We start from the raw sequence: 20,560 nt of genomic DNA on the forward strand, positions 1-20,560 counted from the left end.
GGCCATAGATCACTCAGAGGAAACCCATGCGGGCATGGGGAGAAAGTATAATCTCCTATAGAGAGCACTGGATTTGATCTTGAGTTGCCAGTGCCACAACAGCATGGTGCTAACAGCTACACTGTCATGTGTGGAATGAGATGTTTTTTTCCCATTGATGGAGAAAACTTATTTTTGAACGGTGTCAAAGAGAGAAGATATGTTTACATTGCTGTTGCCAGGCCTGTGGAACAACAGAAAGGATGTGGAGCATTGCTTTGTTATTGATAGTGGTACGGGAACAGCTCCACCCACGACTGCAAGAAACTGCAGAGAGTTGTGAATGGAGCTCAGGAAATCACGCAAAACCCCCTTCCCTCCTTCTACTTTGTCTATAACTCTCACTGCTTTAGAAAAGCAGCCAACATACTAAAAGACTCATTCCATCCCACCTACACTCCTCTCTTCAATGTGAGCTCACACACCAGCAAATTCAAGCAGAGTTTCTTTCCTGCTGTTGTCAAAGTCCTGAATGAACCTCAGAGAAATATTATTCTGTTTCCTTTGCTCCAACCAACTGATTGCTCCCTGCAACTGTGTAGTTCTGTTACTCTGTCTCACTTACAGTACATTGTATAAGGTGTCTTGAGGGGTTTACTCACAGAACAAACTCTATCACCGCGTCTTGGTACCTGTGACAATAAACCTGAACTTAAAAGCAGGTCGGGCAGCATCCATGGGGAGAAATGAACAGTCAGTGTTCTGGGTCTGGACACTTTTTATGACTAGTTGGCAATGTGTGAGCTGCAGCTTCACACAAGCAGGGGAGGGGTGTGTGGGTAGTTTGTAAGGTAGTCTTCTACCTCACTGACAAAAGGCAAAGGAGGAAAAACCCAACACCCAACCCCAACCCACCAATTTTCCCCTGCAGCCGCTGCAACCGTGTCTGCCTGTCCCGCATCGGACTTGTCAGCCACAAACGAGCCTGCAGCTGATGTGGACTTTTACCCCCTCCATAAATCTTCGTCCGCGAAGCCAAGCCAAAGAAAGAAAGACTTCTACCATCCTTGCAGAGCTTTCACATGCTCTCACTGTATGCCTTAAGGTTCTTGATGCCATCCGGAATGCTGGTGCTGCCCCAGAAGCAGAGATTTCCAGGGATCGGTAAGGATGTTGCATTGCCTTCCAGAAGCTTTGAAGACATCCTTGAATAGTTCTCCCCTGCATACCTTGGTAATTTTTTCCCATGACAGAGCTTAATTACACATAGTAAGAATGACCTGGATTTCTGCAATACTTCACAGAGAGCACACAGGAGCAAACTAACTGTTATATGTTAAGTCACTACTTCATGTGAAATCATATACAAGCCCAGAAGCAGCTGGGCCAGAGATTCCCTCCTGCATTCGGAAATTCTCCACAAACCAATCGGAAGATGTTTTTGGAAAACATTAATGCCATTTAGGGGTTTTGCTTGATTCACTTCTGATTCTTCAGACAGAAGATGTTAATGATTTGTTCTTTGTAAAGGCCCTAAATATTATGGCATCACGTGGTCATGTATCAAACTGATTTCAGTGTACAGTACAAATCTGCCTGCAATTAGGCACTAATTGTCCATCTCAGCTATAATTATGGAGGCTCCATGGTTGACTGGTGGAGGTAATGGGGGGAAGAATTATAACAGAGTGTGTTTTCCTGTGTTCATGCTCAAACTTGTTGCTGGGGCTGAATAGAGAAGGATATATTTTATAAATAGCACATTTTATACTTAACCTATGAAGATAAAGGAAGCAATGCAGAAAAACAAGGGAACATTTTCGTTGCGCGCTTACCTGCACCCTGTAAGAAATCACTTTGAATTACAATGGCTGTTGTCATGGAAGCAAATAAGTCCAAACATCAATGAGTTGAATGACCGGTTAATCTGGTTTTGGTTGGGGTGGGATGGGGGGGGGGGGATATACTAACTCAAAAAACTTGTGCTCAATTTTAAGTGGTTCAACCAGACTGACAGCAACCAACTAAATGAACAGATCAAATTATGGATAATACAGTCACGCATCGCTTAACATCCAAAATATGTTCTCTGAAACAGGACGTTATGCGAGCCTGTTCTCTGAAACAGGACGTTATGCGAGCCCCATATTACAGTATATACTTAGCAAACAAAGCTATGTGTTGAGAATGTGTATTGACTAAATAGCCAAGATACTGTACATGTAAGGTACTGGATTTCAGCATGAAATACACATGTTGCTTGCGGGAAGCTGTGGTGTTCACTACATCCGGTTACATCTGCTCTCCAATCGGGATTTCTGAACTCTAATATAACTTAATGGAACCACGGACATATATGCGGTCAGATGTAGCCCAAATGGACATTATGCGGTGCATGACAGCTTCGGCTGAAAGCTAAGTGGCCCTTTAATGACAAACTCTGGTGCACGGGACAGAATCTAGTTGTTTAACCAAAATGCTGGAAACACTCAGCAGGTCAGGCAGCATCTGTGGATGGAGAAACAGGGTAAAATAGTTCAGGTCAAACACTTTAGATTTATTTATAATCATTGCCATACCAAGATGCTGTGTTAGGTTTCCCTTTTCATGCCATTCAACAGCTGGCAAAATATTGCCCTAGTCTGGCATCATTTTGGAATGTAAAAAAGGGGAAAAAGAAAGTCCCTTTGGAGACTGTGTGTGGTCAACAATCACACCACCTCCTCTTCTGTCTGTGCCTGCTCATCTCATTCCCATTGGTCTTGCATATTGTCCAGTGGCAGAGATGGAAGGTCATAGAAGCAGAATCAAGTTCGTTTATTATCATCTGACTGTACATGCACAACCAGATGAACCAGCGTTCCTCCAGACCACGGGGCACACACATATACACGCACAATGCACAGCCATAATAGTCACATATCTACGTAAAGATGTAATATCACTTAACTTGGTTACAGTATACCATTCAATAATCTCACAGCCTGCGTAAGAAGGTATCTACACAATGCCCTGGAGCACCTGAACAGCAAAAGTACATACACCAGAATGCTCTTTATCGACTACAGTTCAACATTTAACACCATCATCCCCTCAAAATTGATCAGCAAATTCCAAGACCTGGGACTCAGCACCGTGCTGTGCAATTGGATCCTTGATTTCCTCACCTGCAGACCACAAGTGAAGAATGGTAAGAACATAATCTCCACAAATCTCCATCAGTACCAGACCACCACAGGGCTGCAATCTTACACCTATGACCTTGTGGCTCGGTATGACACACCATCTACAAATTTGCTGACAATACCATGGTAGTGGGCTGCATAGAAAGGGGCAATGAGTCAGCACACAGGAGGGAGATTAAAAACCTGACTGAATGGTGCACCAACAACAACCTCACATCAGGGAGCTGTTGACTTATCGAAAGGAAGATTGGAGGCATACTATCCAGTGATTATTGGGGGTTCAGAGGTGGAGAGAGTGAGCAAATTTAAGTTCTTGGGAATCTATCTGGAGGATCTTTCCTAGACCCAACACACTAATGGCATCGTGAAGAAAGCATATCAGCACCTCTATTTCCTCGGGTGTTTGCGGAGAATTGGTATGACATCGAAAACTGGCAAATTTCTATTGATGTGTGGTGGAATGTGTGCTGACCAGCTGCATCACATGTCTGGTATAATATGTCTGAGCATAAACCCCTGCAAAAGGTAGTGGACACCGCTCAGGACATCACAGGCAAAATCCTCTCCACCATCAAAAACATCTACAGGGAATGCTGCCATCGGAAAGCAGAAGCAACCATCAAAGACCCTCGCCACCCAGCACATGCTCTGTTCTTGCTGCTACCACCAGGAAAGAGGTCTAAGTGCCACAAGACTCACACCACCAAGTTCAGGACCAGCTGCTTTCCCTCCATCATCCAACTTTTCAGCGACAAACTCAATCAAGGACTTATTTAAGGTCTCTTTTGCATTTTATTGATTTTTTTCCTCTCTGTGTTGCAGTCAGTTTGTTTACATTTCTTTATTTGTTTACATGTGTTTGTAGTGCAGTTTTTTTTGCACCTACCAGTAAGTAGTCGCTGCCTCGCCTGCGGGAAAAAGAATCTCAGGTTTCATGTATGACAATAAATCTGAAATCTATTTCCCAGCCTGGCAGTCCTGAGTTTGATGTTCCAATACCTCCGTCCTGATGATAGTGGATATTCTGTACTGGCTAGAAAGGGTCTTCAATAATTCTTTGAGCCCAATTTAACCAACGCTCCTGGTGAATGACGTCCATAGAGGAAAGGGAGCCCCAGTAAACTTCTCAGCCATTTTGACGATCCTCTGTATGGACTTCCAGTCCAATGCTTTGCAGCTACCTCACCACATGATGATGCAGCCAGACAAGGCACTCTCAGATATGTTCCTGTTAAAATGTTGTCAAGGTGGGACCCAGTAGCCTTGTCCTCCAATGAAGCACACAGCACAGAGGCAGGCCCTTTGGCCCACTGTGCCCATGGCTGAGCCATTCAAGTGGTCAGTCATACTAACCCCCAAGTTGTTCTTCTCGCACTCCGGTCGACTTCCCCCAGATTCTACCCCTCCAGAGAAAATCAATCCAATTGTTCTACCAACCTTCATGCCCTTGGGATAAATGCAGAATAGTATAACACAGGAATGTGGCCCACATGTCTGTCCTGAACATGATGCCCATATCAAAGTAAAACAATGGTGCATGCAAGTGATATCAAACTAGTTTCAGTGTACTGTACAAATCTGCCAGCAATTAGGCATTAATCCCCTTCACATTCATGTGTCTATCTATCCAGAAGAAAATGAAGCCCCAGAGAAAACCTACAGAGACATAAGGAAGATGTGCAAATTCCACTCAGCCAGCACCAGAGACTGTGAGTGAAACTTGGCTACTGCTGCTGTCAGGCAGCAGATCGATGAGCTCTGCTACTGGCCACTGTACTGTCTTGCACCTGAAATGGCAATTGCTTCTCTTTCCACAGATGCGTCCTGAACTGCTGAGTGCTTCCAGTATTTTCTGTTTTGTGTTTTTTTTAAATCCAAAAATAAACTTTGTTCACAATATTTACAAAACAAGAGAACCATTCAAGTTATTTTACACTCATAGTGTGACAGAGTATATAGATGTTACGAGCCAGAGGACCCCAAAACCCAGCAGCAATAGATATTCACCACAACAAATGGCTACTTAAACAAAAGTTGCTTTTAATTATCTTTAAACATGAAAATAGAATCAAACTTTAACCTATCTCTATTGACTTACTTAATCTAACTTAACTCCCTTCTAATTCTAAGCGCACGTGTATGTAATGTGTGTGTAAGTTCAGAAAAGTTCTTTGGTTCAAAGTCCAATCTCACTTTTCATTCCTCCAAGTTCACTGGTTGCAGGCAATTCTTATACTGGGCACAGAATTTTACATTTATAAAGTTCAGCAAGTGTTGGTGCTTGAAAGGTAAATGGTTACCGCTCAAGAAAGTTCTTGTTGGTTTTCAGAGAGAGATTTGTTGTACAATGGACACCCAGCTACTTCATTTTCTTGCTGATGAAACTTGCCCCTTTCAGGGTTCTCCAGATGATAACCTCTTTCTTTCAGGTCACCACAGAGTTCCTTTCTGTTTCACTTATTCCAAGGGAAACATTAGACAGCCAGTCCTCTCCGCTTGTATGAACCACAAGGGCTTTGACCAGGCCATCTTACAACTGGACTTTCCAAAAGCTTGCCAGCTTGTCCTGTTCCAGTCCCAGCTGCTGATGCTGGCTGCAACACTGTAGAAGTGATCTCTGTGTGTGTGTGTGTGTGTGTGTCTCTCTCTCTCACACACACACACACACACACACACACACACAAACACACAGAGAAAGAAAAAGCCTGTTTGACTCTCCCTGGTTGAAAAACCACATGACCCTCTAAGAAAAGCAAGTTCCCCTTCAGACTGTCTGTGGCTCTGGCATGCCCTTTCATCTGTTGCCTTTTGTAAACAACAATCCATTAGTGAAGTCTCTTGAGCACTCTTCAAAAGCTCTGGAGCCGATACATCTACCATGGGACAGAGCTCCAGTATTTTAAATAAGATCTGTTTTAAAGTGTTTGTATGTGACCTACTCTAACAAACCTTTCCCAATTTATCTCCCAAAAATATATCTATATACTCTGTCACAATAGTGTCAGTCATATCGATATATTCTCATCAATGTACATTTTATTTTGTTCTCTCAATACACCGTTACCACCATTGTGGCACCTTGTCATTTCTACACATTTGACAGACCTTGACTAGAAAAAAAATTTACAAACAAGAGTTCAAGACTTTTTACACATAATCAGTCATATCTATACATTCTTGTTAATGTACATTGTTACATATGTTCTCTCAGTACCACATTACCACAACTGTGGCACCTTGTCGTTTCTCCCTCCTCCTGTTGGTTGAAGGGCTTCCCTCAATCTCAGCCCCTCAGTGCCTGGTAATTGGAGAACTCTGCATTGTGGTCCTTTTCCACCGCACCCTTGCGAGTTGCAGTATCAGCAGGAACTTCTGATGTTGTGAGTGAAGGTACACAAACAGCTAATGGTACAAGATGTTTGGAAGATTCCCACCCTCAACAGTGGTGTGGCCCGGTACATCCTGGTGAAGACAAGATGCCAAGGGACCAGTAGTGGACATGGGGCATCTCAGTCCACCACCTTATGGCCTGACATTTCCTTCCTTCTACCATTTCTATCAATTAAGGGGTGTAACCCTGGTTCATTCTCTTGCAGACTGACATGCTGGGAGCAGCACATGGTGAACCTAGCGTGAGTTCATACTGAGCCAGGGGCTGTTCTTTGAGCTAGTTCCTCCTGCGTCAACTGTTTGATCACCATAATTGGCGATTTGCATGTACCTTCAGATGCAAAGGTCTGAAATAAAATCAGAAAAATGCTGGTGATGTTCAGCAGGTGATCTGTGGATGGAGAAACAAGGGAAATGTATCAGATGTGCGATGGCACAGCCAGTGTGGAGCATTAGGACGGGCAAAGGACCTATTGGATGAATCTACATCAGTTGGGGCTATTGAAGCTCAGGTGGTGAAAAGAGGTGGCTGATTAATCTACCAAACAGGCAGCCTCTGAGAACATCCCCACTCTCAGCAATAATGTGGGTTGGCACGTGAGTGGCAAGGACCAGGGCGTCAGCATTCTTTGCCACATTTATCCAGAAGAGCTGAGTGGATGATCCATTTCTCCTTCCTCCTGAGATTCCTGCCATCTCCAAAGCCAGTCTTCAGCCAATTGGATTTCACTCCACCTGATGATAAAGGACAGCTGGATACAGCAGAGGTTGTGGGTCAGGTAACAGTCCAGCTGCTGAACCAGTGGTGCCTCTATGTGAAGCAATAGTTACAACACTGGCATGTGTAAAAGTGCCCAGGTACATCCTGTACACAAAATGCTGGGTAAATCCAACCTGATGTTCATCACTATTCTGTTTATTCTCAGTCATCTCCAAACAGATGGGAAGTATGGATGACTATCTTGTCTGTGAGTCTTGTCTGGCTGCATCATTTTGTAGTGTAGCTGATTGCAAGTCAATATAGAGGATCATTCAAAACATCCAAGATCACTGGGGTCTACCTTCCCTCTATTGACAACATTTACTAGGATCTTGTCTTAAATATGGCTCAAATAATTATTGAGGACCCTTTCCACCCAGAAAACGGTATCTTTGACCTCCTACCATCAAGAAGGAGGCACAAGAACATCAAAATCAGGATTACCAGACTGGGAAATAGTTTCTTCCTACACGATGTGAGGTTGCTGAATGATATCCTGTAAATTATTCCACAATAATTATATTATAGACATGTATATATGTGATTATCATGTGATTTGTGTGTATGTGTATGTTTGTGCATTATGGTCTGGAGAAATACTGTTTCGTTTCCTTGTATATGGACAGTCAGGTGATAATGAAGTTGATTCAAGCAGCTTGGTTTCCACCCTGACCTCAGATGCTGTCGTTGTGGACTTCGCACATTCTTCCTGAGACTGCATGGGTTCCTTTGGGTGCTCCAGCTTCCTCCTATGTTCCAAAGACACAGGAGGCACTGCAAAGTGCCCCTGATGAATCTTAGAATCTGGCAGGTTAAATGAAAACTGGGTGCTTGATGGCCAGTGTGGATGTAGTGAGCTATTCTCGCCATAACCCCAGGAATGAACTGGGACAGGGTCCAATGGAAAAGAAACATCGTTCGAATGCCGGCAGCGAATGATGTCATTTTACCCAGGAGATTAACCACCTCTACCCCTAGATGGCTGATAAAACCAGCGGAAAAGGGGCAATAGAAAGTACCCCGCTTCCAGTTGAAGGTAGAACACTCCGATCCCCCGGAGTGGGGGGGGGGGGGGGGGGCGGGATGGATAGGAGTGGTATTCAGTGGAAAGGCATTTAGTGTCCCAGTTATAGGGTGGCCCAGTGGAAAAGGCACAAAGGGGGCTTCCTAGCCCGGGACACCGGCGCTGCCAATCAACTGGGAAAAAGGGGCTCAAGCCTGAACGAGTGGGACCGAAAGGTCGTGGGCTGCAGAACTCTTCAATACTGACCAGGCCAGCAAAACCTACAACCTGACAAACGTTCCCTCTCAACCAGACGGGGGCTCCCTCTCTCTCCGCCGGCGATCGCTCCTCGGGAGTTGCAGGGAACTGGACGGCATTCACACGCCCCTGCCCGGGTTCTCCCTATCTTTAGATGGCGCCTTGAATGGGAGGTTGAATCTCCCGAGTTCGCCACTCGCTGCTCTCCTCCCCGCTGCAATTCCATGGATTTCTTTGGTTGTTGGAGGGTGGGTGGGGAGGAACAAAAAGTCTCCAAAAATCTGACGTCAGGGTGCAATGGTCGTGCCACTTTAAGATGTGGGAGTGAACGCAGTTTCCCTTATCCAACATCAGGGGGGCTCTCCACCGAACTGTTGAGAAAGTAGACCGCCATCCCAGAAGGAAGGGGGGCGGAGAGAGAGAGGGAGGGAGGGAGGGAGGGGGGGGGAGAGAGGGAGGGAGGGGGGGTGAGAGAGGGAGGAGAGGGGGGGAGAGAGGGAGGGAGAGGGAGAGAGGGAGAGGGAAGGGGGGAGAGAGGGAGGGGGAGGGAGGGAGGAGGAGGGGAGGGGAGAGGGGGGAGGAGGGGGGGGGAGAGGGAGGGAGGAGGGGGGGGAGAAGGAGGGAGGAGGGAGGGAGGAGGGAGGGAGGGAGGAGGGAGAGAGAGGGAGGAGGGAGGAGGAGGGGGGAGGGAGGGAGGAGGAGGGGGGGGGAGAGGGGGGGAGGAGGGGGGGAGAGGGAGGGAGGAGGGGGGGAGAAGGAGGGAGGAGGGGGGAGGAGGGGGGGAGAGGGAGGGAGGAGGGGGGGAGAAGGAGGGAGGAGGGGGGGGAGAGGGGGGGAGAGGGAGGGAGGAGGGGGGGGGGGAGAGGGAGGGAGGAGGGGGGGGGAGAGGGAGGGAGGAGGGGGGGAGAGGGAGGGAGGAGGGGGGGAGGAGAGGGAGGGAGGAGGGGGGGGGGAGAGGGAGGGAGGAGGGGGGGGGGGAGTAAGGCAATGAATACTGACCCTCCAAACAAAACCGATCTCAACCTCGCCGCCCCGGTCGGGAGCCCCAACATTGGCAAGAGCCACACGCCGCCGGCCCTCGGCCGCGCACACAACGAACGCCGGCGGCGCTCCGAGGCCGGCCAGGGTTGACGAACTGGTCCCGGAGCCCCAGTCATTTGGCCCCTCCTCTTGAGTCGTTCCGGAGCGAGACTGATCTCATACCAAATCTCATTCTTGAAATTCCACTTTGCTGTCAACCTCGGGAAATATAATAATAAAACAAAATTCATCTCGAGCGAACAAGTTTCTTAGTTTTAAACAAAAAGTAACAATCCTTCCAGCCCCAGCTCGCCGTCTCGGGATCTCCTCCTTCCTTTGCCCCTGTTGAGTTCGGGCACTTTGGAGTCGGTGAGTCTTTTGTCAATTTCATTTGGGTCAATTTCACTGGGGAATCCGCGCCAGGGAGGGTGAGAGCGAGAGGTCTGAAGAAATCTTTGTCATATTTTACATTTTTTAAAAGACGAACTTCCGCAGGAGAGAGAGAGAGAGAGAGGGGTGGGAAAGAAAAATGATTCATGTGCAGAAGTATTTTGTGCCTTGCCTGGGTTTTTTTTTAACCATCTCTGGTTGAAATCGGGTTTACAATGTTACAAGTTACCATGTTTTTCTCTCTCTCTCTCTCTCCCTCTCACACACGCAGCGGCGGAAAGTTTCCCAAAGTTTACTCGGGCTCCAGAAACTTTGTTGTTGTTGTTTCCAAGTCAAAAAGATCGGTTTCCTGCCACCGGGAGAAAGAACACCTCTATCGGCTTGGAGGTCACTTGGATAACTATCGGAGATCGGAAGTTCTCGCCACCCCGGGGGGGGGGGGGGGGTGGTGGTGGTGGGGGGGTAGGTTTTATTTTGGAGTGGGGGAAGTTTTCACCAGGGTAAGTGAAAACAATGCCCGCGCTGGTTTTAATTTTTTTTTAAAGATCCCCCCCCCCCTCCGCCACAGTTGAAGTTCTTTGAAAGGGATCTCGCCTCTTCCTCTTTCCCCGGGTTTATTATTCACCGGGGCTCCCATTTCTGTACGCGAACAGCTCAAAATCGTGGAAACGTAGCGAAATTCAAAAGTCGTTTGTGGAACTGCGAGGAAGGAGAGCATGGTCGTTCGGGGCTAAATATAGCCTCTCCTCCCGCTGCCCATTCGGAATGGCTGGGAGGAAACGCAAGAAGACAAATATCCAATATCCTCTCCTTTTTGTCCCCAGCCCCCGTTTTCCGTGGGGTCCCGACCCATTCTGCTTCGCCCCGACGCGGCCAGTCGCGATGTGCTTAGGATGTGTGTGTGTTGACTTGGATCTATTCCTGAGCTGTTTCCTAAAGGTCCCGTGGCCGTTTAGTCTGAGAAAGCCAAGTTTGACCCAGACATTTCTAACCTGATATTGCAACGTTTTAGCAGAATGGAAGATTGGAAACTATCCATTCAACCCTGTTGATCCCGGACACGTAGACAATAGCCATCAGCCTGATTTCAGAGTCTCTTGGAGGTGACGGGAATAGCTTGGAGTTTTTGTGTGTGTGTGTCCGTTTTCTTCAGCCGTGCTGATATAATCAATTCTGCCCTGGTTTGTCGGAGTTGGGACGGAGGCCTCCTAACATTGGCCTCGGTAGCAGATCGACACATTTTATTCTGCATCAAGGGCAGAAATTCCACCCTCGCCGACCTAAAAGGGAATGTTACAAGTAGGAGACCTTTTTTTCTTTCCTCCCAGTTATTCTCCCCACATTCATCTACGTTTGAATCTCCCTCCCTGTTTACACGCAGTAGTTTTCAAACTGTCCCCCCCTTAAACTCACATGCCACTTTAAGTAATCCCTATGCCATCAGTGCTCTATTAGTAAGGGATTGCTTAAGGTGGCATGTGAGTGGGAAGGGAAAGTTGAGAATCACTGCTCTAGACCTGAAATATTTTGCTTGAGAAAAATTGTTCTTGGCCCATTTCCTTTGGAGTGATGAAATCATGCACATAACGAGTCAATTAGGGACGATTCAAACTTTTTCTTTCCACCCACATCCCACCATAAGCAATCCCTGACTAATCACAGAGCACTTGTGGCATAGGGATTATTTAAGGTGCAATGTGATGGGGGGGGGGGGGGGCGCAATTTGAAAACCACTGGTTTACAGGAAAAGAGGCCTTTCCAATTAATGATCCCAACAAGTTTTCCATTTGTTTTGCCTTCCTGACAACTGGTTACCTCCTGATCCAGGGACATGTTGATCTCGGTTGGTACCAGTGACCTTCATTTATTTGGTCAGCCATTAATATTGAAATACTGCCTTCAAATTAATGAGCCCTATTCATAATTTGAAAAATAAATTAGGAGATCTTGCAGGTTTATTCAAGCGAATAGCCCACCTCACTGACAAAAGGCAAAGGAGGAAAAACCCAACACCCAACCCCAACCCACCAATTTTCCCCTGCAACCGCTGCAACCGTGTCTGCCTGTCCCGCTTCGGACTTGTCAGCCACAAACGAGCCTGCAGCTGACGTGGTCATTTACCCCCTCCTTAAATCTTCGTCCGCGAAGCCAAGCCAAAGAAAAAATAGAGTTTAGCACAGCATTAAGGCATTTAAGGGTGCAATCTGGAAGAATACCTTCCCTCACACAAAGACGAATTAAAACCCAAAATCATGAACCCTCCCCCAGCCAGCTCACTCTCACCAATGTGGCTAAAGATGTGAAAGGGTAGTTGACACTGAATTTCTTTTTTTAAAAAAAAGAACAGATGCAGGAAATCTGAAATAAAACAGATCAAGCAGGTCAGGCAGCATCTATGAAGAAAGAAGCATTTAATGTTTCTGGCCCGCAATAAACATGAGTTGTTAATTATTGCCTAACCCTGCAGAATGTGCCCAGCATTTTCTGCTTTGATTGTCAAGACTGAATTAGTTTGGAAATGTGGGCAAATGATGTTGAAGGGCAGTTGTGATTTTAAGTAACTTGACGACTCTCTGCTTGCTGCCTGTCCCAAAGATGAGCGACAAGTGGGAGATGAGCGAAGTAAGGGAGGAGCAATTAGATGATATGAAGCTCAGGACTAGTAGGAGGAAAAAAAATACAGGAAGAGAAGATGGTGGAAGATGATGAAACCGAGTTTTGGATTGGAGAGGGTGGCTCTCCAATGAATTGTGACTAACATTCAGGAAATGAGAAGAAAATTGTGTAAAATGGCACACAGGTTAGGATAACAGGAAATGAAAGCTCAGTGGTGAGGCATTAAGCACAGCAATGTTTAAAGAGAGAGGGAGAGAATCAGACAACGGTCAGGAACTTTTGTTTTTTGACACTGGTGGTTGAAAAATGATTGTGATTTTAAGGTGTAAGTTAACCTGCTGGAGGTTAATCATTATTTTTGGGTTTTTTTTCTGCTGGATTTCTGGCAGGGAATGAAAGGGCAATTATGTTTTTGTATAGAGAATGTTTTTCAATCACTGAAAGTTTGTGGATAATTCACTTTGCGTCTGAAAATTCAAGACAATCAATCAAAATGAACAAAAGAAAACCTGATAATAGAATTTTAAGTGAATTTGAGCTTGGCCATTATTTTAAAACATAATGTTGGTTGTAGTTTGACCGTCATGTACAAAAAGTGATTAGAAGGATCATCAGAGCTTGGCTATCAATAAAAAGGAAAGGTATGTTAAACTAGTTGAATCAAGTGGTCAGCCCTGGATTGCAGAATTACCGTTGTGACTGGGAAGGTGTGAGATCTGTACGGCTGCCTTTCTCTGGTGAATTTAGTAAGTCAATGTCAGGAGGTCATTGACTGTATGCTGAATTGATATGCAGAATTATTTACCAAAGAGTCTATTTGGCCCATTGTGTGTGTAATGATTGTTCGAAAGAATGGTGAGGTTAGTCCCTTGCACTTCCTCAGATTTCAGATTTATGGGACATGACATCACATACAATCCTGAGATTCCTTTATCCTGCGGGTGTAGCAGAATTACCTCTAGGTGGCAGTGCAAAAAAAAAGTGCACAACTGTAAACAACTGAGAGGAAAAAACACAGACAATAAAGTGCAAAAGTAAGAGTCCTTAAATCAGTCTCTGATTGAGTTTATTGTTGAGGAACAATAGTGGAGGGGTAGCAACTGTCCTTGACTGGGTGGTGCAATTCTTGTGGAACCTATACCTCCTTCCTGATGGCAGCAGTGAGAACAGGGCGTGTGCTGGGGTGGTGTGGACCCTTGATGATGGCTGCTGCTCTCTGACAGCAGTGTTCCCTGGATAGTGGGGAGGGGTTTGCCTGTGATATCTTGGGCTGTGTCCACTACTTTTTAACAAGGCTTTATGCTCGAGTCCTGCAAATAAATGTTATTTATTTATTCACTTTGAACCTGGTTTCACTTGCCTTTCTTTCTGCACATTGTGAATCTGAAAAGACTTGCGTGTGTGTATTCTTTAAATAAAGAGAAAGCACTTTCCCTTGTCTTCCACTTGATTAATTTTGAATGATTTTTAAATGTAGTATCCCCTGGATACTGGCCTCCTGAGTTAAATGTTGATGTCCTGAATGATGATCAGATTACAACAAGCTTGACATTCAAAAATTGCCCTGTTTTGGTTCAGGTCAGTAGATAGCAAGAGTAGGGATCTGCCTCGTGTTGCATCATTTTGCTCATTGCTGAGGACAATTGGACCTCTCCTCTAATGTCACCACATCTTAAGGATCGGTAAGCTCAATGCAGGGTGAAGCCAATCTGGGGATTTTTCTTGTTTTCATGGCTCATTTCTCCATCAGATCAACCACTTATCAATGAGTCATTATGGATGCTCTTCCTTTTAACAGACAATGCCATATGCACTGAAATTCTGACTTTCTGCCACATAAAACAGTGTTGAGAAAACCACTTTATTGACTGCAGCAGATAACCTTGATTTGGATTTTGATGTCTCTGTCTGGTGCCCCTTCCCCTCCTCTCCCTTGGGATCTCTTTTTTTACTGATTGCGAGGGGAAGGATTGGTGGCGGGGTGGTGGGGTGGTTGTTAACATGGGATTTTTGAAAGAGGAGGGATTTTCAAATGTAGGGGAGAAAAACTGGAGACCGTTAGCATGAGGTAGTAACCGAGAAAGCAGATGGAACTTAAAGGGTGACCTTAATGTGGAACTTGGCAGAGCATAGATTGGTTGAAGTTTATTGCACAGATGAATGAAAGGCAAGCGAGATAAGGGGTTGATGTGAGTCGCATTGGCTAATGGATGCATGGAGCACCATTTCCATTGTACTGAATGGCTTGTTCCTGTGTGGTGAAGAATTCCATGAAGTCACACTGCACTCAGAGCAAGATGTGTAGATTTTATGCACCCATTTGTCTATCTGCGTTAAATAGCAGCAGCAATCACAACCCTGCCTAGCTCTTTCGTATAGGTGACCATACTTGTACAGATGGTGGATAATAAACCCAGCTGGTTCTGAGGGCAGCTTCAGTCTCTGGTCTTTGCCTGCCTCAAAGATTCATGAGTGAAGGTTGCTCTCCCTCCATACCAACACCCCCGCCCCACCCAAGGCCAACCACCTGAGAAATGAGGTTATGCAATCACCAGCAAGGAACAAATGCCTGCAGATGAAGGGAAAGGAGGAATGGATACCTGCTGGAGATTAATGATTGTTTATAGGTTTTACTGTGAGAATTTTGGCTGGGAATGAGAGGGTTATTGTATCTTTAGAAAGAGGGAACACTTTATTTTTAATAAAGTTCCCCTAAATCAGAAGGCATGTGTTGGTTCGGTTAAGAAAATAAATATTATAGCAAGTTGGAAAACTTGTTTTACTTTCAGTGGAATAGAGGAGGGAGTCCTTTCCATGGGTTACGATTCTGCAGTCTGCTGCCAATAGACTGATAGGATGTGGTACAAACTCGAGAGCCGTGCAAAGCAGATTTTGATCTGTCCACTCTCATTCTCCCATACCCTTTCCTTCCTGGAACTGAAGAATGACCTTTTTTGGTCACTGTGGGCCATGCAAGAAACTGATGGTGAATGCCAACATTCACCGGTGCCCTGGGCATTGGAGTGAGCTCTGTAATCATCGGAAAGATGAGGGCAAGGATGTGCAAAACTGGGTTAATTTAAGTTTGCTCAAACTCTGATTTTTTTTTTGCTGATTCATGATTGTGCCCAAATCATTGCCTGTGTTTACTGCCCATCTCCATTTGCCCTTATGAGGGATGGATGGACCCAGCATTATAGTTTTACAGCATGCAAGCCTATTTGCCCATGCCAATAAAGTTGCCTACCCAGCTTAGTCCCTTCTCCCCTTAAACTCCTCTCTAATTTTAAGATCTCTAGTAAGGGGAGAAAGGACTACTTACTTACCTTGTCATGTCGCTCATGATTTCATAAAACTTTATAATTCCCCCCTCAATCTCCTAAGCTTCAAATCCCCCCCGCCAATCCTGGTAATGTCATGAATCTTTTCTGCTCCCTTTCCAGCTTAAAGATCTCTTTTCCTTTATCCTTAGCTATAGGTTCTTTATTTCTTTCTGCATTCAACGATGATCAGAAATAAACCTCATTCTTGAACTGCTGCAGTTCATGTATTGATATTGTTGGGACTCGCACAGTGGTCAATGCAACGCACAACTCGTTCAACAAGATACGGTGTCCCAGTTGAACTCAGTGAACTGAGGAGACGGCAACGATTGGAGTATGGGCCTTCATTGAGTTGCACTGCTCATGTCCAACTGGCAAGACAAGATAGCGAGTCAGCCATCAAAAGCCAGTGGTCTCCTGTCCACTTGTTCACTGTTGCCTCCCCTCAGTGAGATGGGACGATGGGCCAGATGGGTGTTTCCTTATCGGATGGGTCGATTCCAGTCCTTTTGAGCTCTCCCACCCTGGAGCCCAGGTTGGCAGAGAAGCCAGTTTGTGGAAGGAAGGATATGACAATGTTGCTAAAAGCTGAGGGTTAATTCTGACCCATATTGACGTGAGTCTGGTTGGGCTGTGAGAGGAGATGTGTTTGTATCTGCGGCATTCCTTGTTGGTGTCCAGTTCTGAGTCAGGCTCAGGGTGGAGGGTTTTAAATTAAGCTGGAACAGTATTTCTCCTTCCCACTTCCCAGGAGCTCTTTAGCTCCCATTTAATTTCACTGAGTGAGTGCTGCCTTTTCACAGTGATATCTTTTAGGCGAGACATTAAACAAAGTACAATCAAATTCTTCCCAGTAACGTGACCAGCTCAGTTACTGATGCATTGAACTTTGCAGCACCGAAATGGGCCCTTCGGCCCTTCCAGTTTGTGCCAAACTGTTATTCTGATTGTCCTTCACCCAGTCCATGCCCCTCCCATCCATGTACCTGTCCAAATTTTTCTTAAATGTTAAAGTTGAGCACTCATTCGCTACTTCAGCTAGCAGCTCATTCCACACTCCCACTACTTTGTGTGAAGAAGCTAGCCATAATGTTTCTTTTAAATCTTTCCCATTTCACCCTTAACCCATGTCCTCTGGTTTGTATCTCTCCCAGCTTCAGTGGAAGAAGCCTACTCTATCTATACCCCTCATAAATTTGAACACCTCTATTTCCTTGAGAAATTCACCATGTCCCTGAGGTTGCTTACCCATTTTCATCTCTTCTCTTTCTCTTTGGCTTGGCTTCGCGGACGAAGATTTATGGAGGGGTAATGTCCACGTCAGCTGCAGGCTCATTTGTGGCTGACAAGTCCGATGCGGGACAGGCAGACACGGTTGCAGCGGTTGCAAGGGAAAATTGGTTGGTTGGGGTTGGGTGTTGGGTTTTTCCTCCTTTGTCTTTTGTCTATGAGGTGGGCTCTGTGGTCTTCTTCAAAAGAGGTTGCTGCCCGCCGAACTGTGAGGCGCCAAGATGCACGGTTTGAGGCGAGATCAGCCCACTGGCGGTGGTCAATGGGGCAGGCACCAAGAGATTTCTTTAGGCAGTCCTTGTACCTCTTCTTTGGTGCACCTCTGTCTCGGTGGCCAGTGGAGAGTTCGGCATATAACACGATCTTGGGAAGGCGATGGTCCTCCATTCTGGAGACGTGACCTACCCAGCGCAGTTGGATCTTCAGCAGCGTGGATTCGATGCTGTCGGCCTCTGCCATCTCGAGTACTTCGATGTTGGTGATGAAGTTGCTCCAATGAATGTTGAGGATGGAGCGGAGACAACGCGTTCTAGGAGCCGTAGGTGATGCCGGTAGAGGACCCATGATTTCATATTTTCATATATTTTCATATATGCATTACAGAAAGTAACCTCTCTGGGTGTTTTGCCCAAGTCTACAAGAAACTGCAGAGAGTTGTGAATGCATTTCAAGCCATCACAGAAACAAATCTTCTTCTACTACCTTCACCTCCCACTGCCTCTGGAAAGAGGCCAACATATTAAAGGTCACAACCCATTCTGGCCACACTCTCTTCTTCCCCCCCCCCCCCACCCCACCTCCACCTTCTGTTGGGCAGAAGGTACATAGTTTAAAAATGTGCACCACCAGATTCAAGGCTAGTTTCTTTCCTGCTGTTATTGGACTCTGCAAGGGACCTCACATGATTAAAAGGTGATCTCTTGCACAGTTGAAAAGTCCTTTTTGACACTATCCCCTGCATTTTTGATTTTATCCTTGCACTACCTGCTTTACTTCCTATGGGTTGACTCTCCTGGATAGCACGCAAAACAGTTTTTCCACGTATCTCACTGCACATGACAGTAAACAACTCAGTTTTAAAAAAATTGGCCTGGGCAATATCATTTGGTTGAATGTGGGCTCCCAGTGTGCACACAGACTGCTGCATTTCCTTCATTACAAGCATGACCAGCCATCAAAAGCATGTAATTGGCTGGGAGTGAGATTGGAAAGCAACATGTATGAGCCTTCCTCCTTTTTCCACAGTGATTAGATCTGCTGTCGAGTCTGAACAAGCCTTGTGAAAGATGAAGATTCTGGAAAGTCTGGTGCAAGATTTACCACCCTCCCACCCCCCTCCCCCCACCACCCTTCCCTGAGTGACTGTTGAACATCTACTGAAACTTGAGATAACAGGCAGAAGCCTTCAGGGTTAATAGAAACCCTTGGATAGAAGAGTGGTTCAACACTACATGAGAACTTCAGTTGCTTTTTGATTGAATGTTTGAGTTCCTTTGGATTGATTGGTTAAGATTTTTGAAGTGTTGAGGTATAGATTATCTGAAATGGGATAACATGCATCAGGAGTAATGGAATACTTCATCTTTGGACACAGCTCAAAGACAGGTTCAGTTTTTTTTTCCCCGCACGCTATCAGACTCTGCTACTGCTGTGTTCCATTTCTCATTTCCTCAGCTAGGGCTTTGTTTCCACTCGTCAGTATGCTCCTGGGATTGAATTTATCCCTGCCTTTCCTGTGCGTTCCTAGGAATGGATGTGGTGTTGTGGCCTCCGTGAGGTCGTGTTTAAAGGCACAAGATGTCAGGGGCTGTATCTGGTTTTTATAAATAGAGCCAGAAAAATACAAGAGCATGGAGTTCATAATGAACTTTCTAAAGCATAGGTTTGGCTACAACGGTTAGATTTCATTCATTTCTGGCATCTCCCCCGAGGTTAGAGGGGTTGCAAAAGAGAGTTATGAAAATGATTGTGGGAAATGGATGGGTGGGGTGGGGAGGGGGGGAAAGCTGAGGTTGGTTTCTTTGGGAAGTAAGAGGATCTGATGAAGGGGTTTCAAAATTATGAAGGGTTAGATGGAAACTGTTCCTGTTGGCAAGCAGTTAAGTTACCAGAAGATGAAGGAGAATGGTCAAAGAACAGAAAGTTGACACGAGAAAACGTTTATTATCTGGTGAGTGCTGAGGGGTTGGATTGCATTGGTGGGAAACCATTGATCGCAGAGGCTTAGAATTGTATGCAGAAACTAGTCCTTTCAGCCCTTCTTGTCCATGATATCTGTGATGCCATTCGACACTAATCCATTTGCCTGGGTTAGACCTGCATCCCCTAAGCCTTTCCTATCTAACCTCTTGTCCAAACGCTACCTCTTGTCCAAACGTCCTTTAAATGCTCGTTGAGTCATAGAGATCTACAACATGGAAACAGACTCTTCGGCCCATCTTGACCAAGCAAGTTCCACTTGCAGGTCAACCTTCCCTCTCTGTGCACCTTTCCAAATAACAAGGGTCCCCACTTTGACCACTTCCTCTGGCAGCTTGTTGACAATACACCCATCGCCCTCTGTGAGAAGCTGGTGAGAAGATGAAATAGTTGTAAGCTGAAAGGGTAAAATGTTTAAAAAGGTCCTGAAGGGTACCTTGAAAGGGTGGTAGGTTCAATGTGAGTGCACGGTGACATGCACAAGTTCAATGTACAGATTCACTAACATTCTTACTTGCTGCAGTCACCCAGGTACGCCAACTACAATTGTAGAAATTTAAATTGCCACAAACCTAAGAGAGAAAAAGAGATGATAAATATCAAACACATGTAAATAAATATTCGTAGTTGCAAGAAGAAAAAAGTTGTGTTTCAGTCGTGCAGCCAGATATTTTGGTGGTGCTAGAGTAGTTTAGGGTTAGGGTAGCACGGGAAGTGCAGGAGCCTGATTTCTCCTCCCCTGCAGTAAAGGCTGTGAGGCAAATTCAGTTGTGCACTCAAAAGAGAGGTGGACGAACACAGTACAGGCCCTACCAAAGAGCCGTAGAACATTACAGCCCTGAAACAGGCCTCTTCGGCCCTTCTATGCTGAACCTTTTTTTTGGCTACTCCCACTGACCTGCACCCAATCCATAGCCCTCCGTACCTCTCCCATCCATGTACCAGTCCAAATTCCTCTTGAATATTAAATATGAGCCCACATTCACCATTTCAGTTGGCAGCTTGTTCCCTCTGTCTGTGTGAAGAAGTCATGTTCCCCTCTAAACTTTTCCCCTTTCGCACTTAACCCATGACCTCTGGGTTGTATTTCACCTACCCTTAGTGGGGGAAAATACCTACCTACATTTACTCTTGTCTGTGCCCCTCA

Source organism: Narcine bancroftii, chromosome 5 (genome assembly GCF_036971445.1).
Source record: "Narcine bancroftii isolate sNarBan1 chromosome 5, sNarBan1.hap1, whole genome shotgun sequence".
In the NCBI taxonomy this organism is placed as follows: domain Eukaryota; kingdom Metazoa; phylum Chordata; class Chondrichthyes; order Torpediniformes; family Narcinidae; genus Narcine; species Narcine bancroftii.